Here is a 9,689-nt window from a genome sequence, read left to right on the forward strand (position 1 = left end):
AAATGACACCGCCGTCATCGATCCAGCGCTGATGAGCACCAGTGAGAATCACATTTCGGCCACAAAACAGATAGCATTAGATTTGACGGATTTTTTCCCCAAAAAAATCAAATGACGGAAATCCGTCGTAGTGACGGAGAACTTTAACCCATGGGTTAGCCCACGCCATATAACAGCATTGTCCTTTAAAGATTGTGAGAGACACATAGTATATTAAATCACGAAGACCTAACAAAAGTGTAAACTATTTGAAACAAATAATTATAAAACAATTTAGCTTAGACGAGGAAAGAATTTAAGCTGTATCTGATTTGAGCTCCCGTTGCTTGCATCAGCCATCTTTCTACCCGCCAACAGTTGAAAGCTGGCTGAGGACGCATGCGCATTGTGACGAATCGATTGCTCTTGTACTCGATGCATTTCGGCTGTGACCCAAATGACGTATTTTTGACAGTCGTTTCTCATCTTTGGATTCGTAATCATAACTAAGAGTTCGTACCCGTAAAAATTCTAGTCATATGCATAAGTTGTAGATTTTGTAGTTGTATTCCCACAAAACACACAGTGTTATGACATAATGTTTTTATGCATGGCTTATTCTGTACATGAATATATAAATACAGATTTTTGTGTACAACAAATGTATTTACGTACGTGTTTTGCTGAGTATGCGCACGTTTTTTTTGACAGTGCTCTTACTCCATATGAATCCAGATTGAAATTGTTTGTATAGTTTATTATCAGAGAGATGTGAGAGCAGGTGGGAAGCAACAATGTTTTCTAGAATTTTTTAGATAAATGGAAGGTTGGATATAGGGCAAAGGTTATTGAAGTCAGGTGGATCCAAACTAGTTTTCTTGATGATCGGGGTGATTTCCGCAATTTTGAATTTAGAGGTGACAATTCCAGTATTCAGAGAGGAGTGAATAATAGATGTTATAAGTGGAATGAGAGAAGGGAGACAGGCTTTGACCAGAGATGTAGGTACGGGATCTAATCTACAGGTGGAGGGTTTAGATTTATGAACAAGAACAGAGATATCGTCAGTTGAGGGGAGGGTAATCTTTGACAGTGATGAGAGGGGTGGAGTAATGGACACACTGAAAGTTGCGAGAGAATATGAATTCAGAAGTAATTGTGTATTTGATCAATTTTGTCATTGAAAAATAACATTATTGAATTACCGTAATCATTAGACAGAAGATGAGAGAAGAAGTTATAGGAGTTTTTGTGTTACCTTAGCAATAAGACATGAGATTAGAGAAATAAGCAGCTGAGAGTGACGTTAGATTAATGTTCTTGATGTTGCGAAAGTGTATAGTATGTGTAGTGTTGGTTTTAGAGGTTGATATCCGTATATTAAAATATACGAGAAAATGATCAGTAAAAGGAAAATCAGAAGATATAAAATTAAAAGGTGCAATACCAGAGCAGCAAACCAGATCCAGGATGTGTCCTTTACAATGAGTTGGAAAGTCAATGTACTGATGCATTCCAAAGCTGTCCAAGCAGGATAAGAAGTCTTTAGAAGGATTGCAGGAAGGATTGTCCAAGTGAAAATTAAAATTACCCAGTAATAATATATTAGGTGAGACAGACATTAGATGAGTAATAAAATCAGCAAACTCATTTTAAAAGACAGGATTTGGTTTAGGTGGTCGGTAGACAATAGCAATAAGAGTAGGTATGGGTCCAGATATTTGAGCCACAGTGGTTTCAAAAGAGCTGACAGCAGAGGGTACACTCACAGCCAAGACCTTCCAGTTCTCGTGGTAAAATATCGCGAGACCACCTCCGCGAATCGTAACTCTCGGCTGACAGATGTAAACAAAGCTGGGTGGACAGCTGTTGTTCAGCTGAGAGAAATCATTTGGCTGTTGCCATGTTTCCTACATACAAAGAAAGTCCAAACCACAATCACTGATCAGATCTTGAATGAGCTGCCCCTTTCCTGTAAGCGAGCGTATGTTCAGTAGTCCAAAGTTAGTAACAGTTGTGTCCAAGTTATCACCGGATGGGCTAGCGCGCTGTAATTCAGATCACGGGTTGGTCTGCGTGAAGGACGCCGAACCCCAGACCAGATGGAAGAGATCTGAGATGATGTTCCAGTAGATTGTTGTAAATTCCGATGTGAGCCGCGGTGCACATACCTCGGCGGGGCTGGTAGCATATCTCAGACTCTAGGTGGTAGCCCAGCAACCATGGCTCAGCCGAGCGAACGCGCTGCCGCCGAAGCTTCGCTGCAGAATATTGCAGGAGATGCAGAACTGGACAATCGGTTATTGTCACAGTCATCAAGGTAAGGCAGTAGATAATGATATGGCATGGATACATAATAATAAAACCAGCAAATACAATCAATTAACTAACTTAAAACTTGCAAAAGTAAGGAGTCGGTAAGCAGCGGCGTCAGGACACTCCAGCGTTCACCCAACCGTTTACCCAAACGGATGCTGACTTTTCCCCCTTCAAAGTCTGGACATCATTCCTTTGTGAATCACTGCCAAGAACAAGAACCTTTGTCTTCTCTTTATTTAATTGCAGAAAATTGTCAAGACATCCATGTCTGTATATCGTCTATGCTGTCAAACAGTGAGCAAACTGATTTTAGGGCTTTAGATAGAGAAATGTAAAGTTGAGTGTCATCTGCATATTGATGATAACTAATACCATTGAGAATTGTGGGATCAAGATTTCTGTTCTTTAATAGTGGTTTAACCATTGCAGTTAAAAAAATGTTAGGGAATTCTCCCAGTTGCAGAGACATTGGAACTTCATTAACTAATGAGCTCAGAACCTGCTTGAAAAAGCATGTTGGTAAAGGGTTCATTTCATATGGAGAGGATTTTAGTGATGAAATCACATCAAGTAGTGTTACCATGTCAACTTCTTTGAAATAAGACATATTAAAATTAGGCTGAGTAACTGATATAAGGGTTGATAGTCTGATAGTCTGCTTGTTGCTATGTTCTGCCTTATACTAATAATCTTGTCCCTAAAAAATACAGCAAACTCCTCAACTCCAACACCACATTGTCCCATGGCTTTTATTATTTATTTAATAGTATAAATTTTTTAAGTTCTTTAATAACGGTTAACTGCCAAATATTTTGTTTATTACAGTATTAATTTCTGATACAAAACATGCATTAAAATGCTACAATCAGTGAAACCAAAGCATTGTACAAAATTTTGTGAAAAAGCTAGAAAAAATGCTTCTTTTATTGCAGTAACACCGGCTCACACAAATACAGCATCAATATTGCACAAGAGAAGAACTCTTCACTCTTACAAACTCCTATATATAGAGCACAACCTCACTCACCTCTCTATTCTAGCTACTAGACATAGTAACGTTGCCTAAGATGAACTCAATGGGCATTCTGAGTAGATGAATGCCCCGCCCCCTACTAAACAACAATAACATCAGGGCTAGCCAGCGACGCTACAATATATCATATATATATGCATATATATATGCATATATGCAATATATATGCATTAAATAATCTTATATTGATGTACATAAAAAAGACTTCAGCAGCTAAACTACATAACTAAGATGTTAACATGGCGAAGCCTTTCCAAAAACACACTTGAATCTGAAGTACATTCAAATGATTATATCTACACTGTTAATACTTTAATGGTGACCATTCGTATTTCTGAACGTAAATTGCTAATTCCAGTTAGCATAAGTTACTTTGTTAATACTTCTGCCAGGCAGGTCAATAACTCGAACTGGAAATAAACTAACAGTTGAATCAGTTAAGCTAACTGGTTGGTTCGTTAACATGGCAGGCACATCTCACATGTAAACATAAAGCTTATTTAAAAAGTGAAACATGTACGTTAAACGGTACGTTAAACGGTACATTAATGCAGAGCCCCGAGGGAACATGGGTGAAAAAAAATATTTAAACAAGGGAACATTTTACCATTCGAGTGCACGTTTTCTGTAATTCGTGCTCACGAATTATTAATTCGTTCACACTTTTGTTTTAATCGTGCACAAGTTTTTATTAAACTCGTGGTCACGATTTCATTCATTCCACTGCAAACACTACTGGCCTAAGCGCATACAATGCAGATACAAGGAAATAGGCAGTAACAGTTCCCTCTGCTTTTTACCCATCTGTGCAGTTACAACACACACTAATGATTACTAGGGGGCTGTAGTGCCCACGTGCCCAGAGCGGTGGGCAGCCCTAGCCCGGGGAGCAGTTGGGGTTAGGTACCTTGCTCAAGGGTACCTCAGTCATGGCCTCAAGCCAGGAAATCGAACCCACGACCCTCCGGTCACAAGACCAGTTCCCTAAAATCATCCCCAGACCTAGATCATTGCCTTCAGGGTTCATAGACAGGATTATAAGTTTGTACAGCCCTCAGAGTTCCGTAGCCCAGCGCTGGGAGAACAGATTCACAACACACAGGTGTCAGGAAAGAGTTCCAAAGTTTTATAGTAATACATGTAGTTAAATACAGAATGTATTAACACAATTGGTTAAGAATAATAAAACATATTTATGACTGGTGCTCTCCTTCTCAGGACAGGAGGCACAGTAGACTGGATCTAGGGGAAGTGGAAGAATACAGGGAGAGATTGGAGACAGGGAGAGAGAGACAGAGAGATTCTAAAGTAGTTACTTTTAAAATCAAGTAATCAGTAATGTAACTTAGTTACTTTTAAAAGGAGTAATCAGTAATCGGATTACTTTTTTAAGGTAACTAAGCCATCACTGCCAACAACCTTATGGCCACAGCTCCAGTCTGCCATGTGTTACGACACCCCCATGACGAAACAAAGAGAAGAACGAGTATACACACAAGACAATAATCAGAACACTACCAGACATAGAGAGAGCCAATCATTATCTTTTAAATAACTCTTTTCCTGTGAATCTGGGTCGAGAGCGGCACCCAAGAAAAGAAACAAACAGAATCAACAGTAAAATAAAACTATTCTAACAAACTACTAACCCCTAACGAAACAAACCAAAAACTCTTAACTCTAACATTCCCTATCAAATTGAAAAGTCCATAAATGGTGCCCACCCCTTACCTAATAAAACTTACCTACAGTAAGTGCAGAATACCTACAGTGGTGCATGTTGTACAGGTGCAGGTGCATCTTACCTGCACACTTTACTACTCAACCTAATTAATACAATCAAACAGGGAACCTCTGGTTTTCCTTGGTTTGGGGAAGATGGCAAACACATCGCATAAAACCATTTTCTATGCGCTAAAATCCCCAAACCTCAGGCCTCAGGAGGGGCTGACTCCCCAGGAGACTCCGGAAGGAGGTAGGTCCAGGAGGAGACGTAGCCATGCCCCAGGGAGGTAACCTGCACACACTTGCACCTCGGACGAATAAGGAGCCGTAGCTCCTCGTCCTCACACCTGTGGGGCTAAGCGGTCAAATGCCGGTTAAGGTGTGAGGGCCCTGTGACCGACCGGGGTGTGGTTTTGTCTTGTTGACTGCCCAGTCGGTCCAGGGTCCCGCCCAGGGAGGTGAGCTAACATGTGTTTTATGTTTTGTGTTTCAGCTCCTGGACTGCAGGGGGTGTGTTCCTGCCTTGTCCCTGCCTTCCTGCCCCTTCATGTTTTGTGTGCTGCCGCTGTGTGCCACACACCTAGTGGAGGGGAGTGTGGCTTGGTGGGGGGGGGGGGGGGGGGGGGGGGGGGGGGGGGGTCTGTCACGGTACGGCGGGCCCCCTACTGGTCGCCTCCGTCCACAGCAGCAGTTGTCCTGTTGTTGTGGTGTTGTGTTCATCCCTCAGGTGGATGGGGCCCGCGATCCGTCTCACCTGAGGGTCGTTTGTTTGTCTATATATGTCTTGTCTTTGTATCAGTTGACCGCTGGTCATTATATCCTTATTTCGGATCATGTCACAGGTTTTTGGTTTGCGCACTTTCTTCATTAAACCATCCATTTTCTCTGAGACTTGGCGTGATCGTTTCCTTTTTGTTTCGCTCACCCTGCCTGTCACAGATGTATTGGTATTATTACTGTTAATCCTCCACATCACCAGTAGGGAATGCTATAACACAGATGAATGATGTGTTGGCACACGGCGAATAAAATAAAGCATATGTTGAAGTAGAACTAAACCTAACAAATGTGTCCGATTGTGTTTATCTGATTGTGCAGCATATTGATACTATCAATAAGTAATTTATATCACAGTTAGGCTGTGAAAACATTACAAATTGGCGACGAGTTAAGTAACCCACCGAGGCGGACGTTAGCCACGAAGACGTTTGAACAGGCTAGAGTGAGACCACGAGAATGGCGGTGCTCATCGGTCATATTGATGCCTTTGACAAGTTCATGGAGCAATGGTCCACATACTTTGAGAGGTTTGAACATTTTACTGGTGTGAATTATGTCCCGGAGGTGTATTTTTGAGTGTGATAGGGGCAATGACATACAGATTATTGTGCAGCTTGCTTGCCCCAGATAAACTGGGTGCTAAACCATACGCAGACCTCGGGAAGATTTTAAGTGACCACCTCTCTCCAAAGCCCATAATAATTGCGGAGATTTTGTTTCCACAAGAGAAATCAGGAAGAAAGTGAGAGTGTGGCACAGTATGTTGCAGTTTTAAAGAAGCTGTCTGAACACTGTGAATTTGACACTCATTTGCAAGACGCTTTGCATGATAGATTAGTGTGTGGCTTAAACAATGAAAGTATACAGAGGAAACTGCTTACAGAAGAAACATTAACTTTTCAGCGTTCTGTGGACATGTCAATGAAGCTGTAGCTAGAGAATCCCAGCACTTGAAAACTTCTCTGAGAGTGCACGGCGTGTCCGTCTCGCCATCACCAAGGGTAGACAAATGCTTTCACTGTGGTAAGACTAATCATAATGAAAAAGACAGTGCAGTGCCACAGTTGCAAAAAGAGAGGTCACATTGCCCGATTGTGTAGAAATAAACTAAGAAATGCTAAGAAAATGCTTAGCTTAGCATTTCATGCTAAGAAATGGCCACGTGATGCTTTCTGAGTGAGCGGTCGGCTTTTAATCGTCCTCCCATCTTACAGTTAATTATATACCTTTTTGACTCATCAAACCACTACTTTCGAAGACATTCTGATATAACATCATGTCTGGAACAGATGCTGCAACTTCCCAGCGTCAAACAACGAGAAGCGGTCGTGCTGAACCAAAAACAACCGCTGCTAACTCAGGGGTTGGTGTTGACAAACAGGAGGAAACCATGGCTAACGCTATTGCCCAAAGCGTGACAGCTAAGATTAGCGCTCTGATGGACATGAAATTCACTGAATTTCAGGTCAGTCTGAACACTCTAACAAGCCGCATAGAAGATAACAGTAAGAGACTGAGTGAGGCTGAGAACCGTGTCTCAGAAAATGAAGATCGGACGAATGTCCTGGAGACCAAAATTGCCCTCTTAGAGAAAAAAGTGCAGGATTTGACTGCCCGCGCCGATGACATGGAAAACCGCAGTCGCAGAGAAAATATTTGTGTTATTGGTCTGAAAGAGGGCACTGAAGGGAACCAGGTGGTGGACTTTTTTGAAAGTTGGCTTCCTAACATACTGGGGATCCGGACCAAAAGCGGGATTATTAAGATCGACAGAGCACACAGGTCTTTTGGGGAACGCCAGCCAAAATTTAACAGACCGGTAATCATCAAACTCCACAGCTACAGGGACAAACAAAGAATTCTCGCTGCGGCAAGAGAGAAGGGTGATATAATCCACGACAACAACAAAATCCTGATTCGCCAGGACTTTTCTCAGTCGGTGAGGGAAGCAAGACGTGAGTTCAACGACATTTGCAAGGGCTTACTTAAGAAGAGGATTCGGTTTCGGATGCAATACCCTGCCACGCTCTCCATCACAGTCCGCGGGAAAGAACACTCATTTAAATCATCACGGGAGGCAGAAGAGTTCATAAGTAGGTTTGATTTCCCGACAGAAGAAATTGAAGAAACGGTCTGACGCTTTTGGTGAGGTAGCCTGTAATTGTTATCGGAGTGTCTTCGTATAAGGACATTTAATTCTCAAAATATTTAGGAGGTTCTGGTTGGCTGAATGTTTACATTTGTTTTGAGTAGGCTTGCCATATAATGGTTTGATTTTGTGTACTATAATAACTGTTTGTATGGGAGGGATGTGGAGGGTTTTTCTTGTACTTATCCTTTATAGACAGGTCAGTTGGGAAATGCTTCCTAAGGTTGGTCTAGTCTTTCCAAGGATTGAAGGGCTTCCGTTTTGCTTCACATGTCCCATTTACTCTAAGTTTATTTTGGGGTTTGGGGAGGGGGAGGGTGGGTTGTTCAATAGGGGAGCATGGCTCAACGTTTGGGGCTGGTGCCATACTGTCAGCTTTAAATACTGTGTCTTTGTCTTTGTTTCTTTCTCTTGGTTCTCTTCTAGGTGCTTTACTTTTCTCTTTCCCCCTCTGTTGTATTTTTTTTTTTTTTGTTTTTGGTGTCTCACAGCAAAGTTATGAGAGATGTTAAAATAATCACACTCAATGTCAAAGGCATCAACAATGTTGTTAAACGTTGTCACGGTCACAGCTCCGGACCCTTCCCTGTGGGCGTGCCACTATGTCGTCTGCGTGTCGTTATGCCCATGTATGTACTTCCGTGGGTGTGGGTTGTTCGTGAGCGTGTTTGTAGTCGCACCTGTGCCTTGTCTCGAGATCACGAGGGTTTGTGTTATTCACCTATTTAATGTGCGTTCGCGCAGTGTCTTGTGCTCGTCTTTGTCTAAAGTTTCGTGCCTGTGTGAGAGGTGTGTTGTCTGTTTGCACTCCGCACGGAGCTTCACGTGTTTGTTTGTTTTCATTAAACGTTCAGTGTTGCACAGTTGACGTTCGTCGTGCTTTATATCTCGAGCGTCACAAACGTCAGAATGTACTCTCCTTTTTTCAAAAAGAAAAATGTCAAGTAGTATTTATCCAAGAAACCCACCTGTCAGAGCTAGAACATTTAAAATTACGAAGGAGTTGGGTGGGTCAGGTATTCCACTCCTCATATAATTCCAAAAGTAGGGGGGTTGCTGTGCTCATACACCGTTCATTACCTTTCACTTTGGAAAAGAGCATATCTGACAAAGAGGGACGGTATGTGCTCTGGCTATCTATATGGTGAACTTATTGTTCTAGGATGCATCTACGCTCCAAATAATTATGAAGCGGCTTTTCTCCCAAAACTACTTGCTGATTTGGCATCATTCTCCTCACCACATATGCTCATTGGTGGTGGTTTAAATTGTGTGCTCAACTCAAAGAGTTGAACGTGTCTTCCCCTCGTCTTACCTCTACTTCAAAGAGTAATAGCCTGATTGAATTTTTTTAAGATTTGGATATGCATGATGTGTGGAGAGTACTTCACCCCCTTGATAGGGATTACACATTTTTTTCATCCCCTCATCAGGTTCATTCAAGAATTGATTATTTCTTCTCCTCAAGACAATTTTTGGACAGAACAAAAGATTGTAAGATTGGTACCCAATCTTTATCAGACCACTCACCTGTAGTTATAGTTATCTCCCCACCCTACAGAGACCCCTCATGCTATCATTGGCTTACCACTTTTTTCGGTACCGAGTAATATAACGCGCTACTATTTCCAGTCCAGTAATCAGATTAAAGTTACTTATCCACGTAACTGTGCGTTACTATTTTTATTTTCCCTAGTTAAAATA

This window comes from Brachyhypopomus gauderio, unplaced genomic scaffold (genome assembly GCF_052324685.1).
Source record: "Brachyhypopomus gauderio isolate BG-103 unplaced genomic scaffold, BGAUD_0.2 sc130, whole genome shotgun sequence".
In the NCBI taxonomy this organism is placed as follows: Eukaryota; Metazoa; Chordata; class Actinopteri; order Gymnotiformes; family Hypopomidae; genus Brachyhypopomus; species Brachyhypopomus gauderio.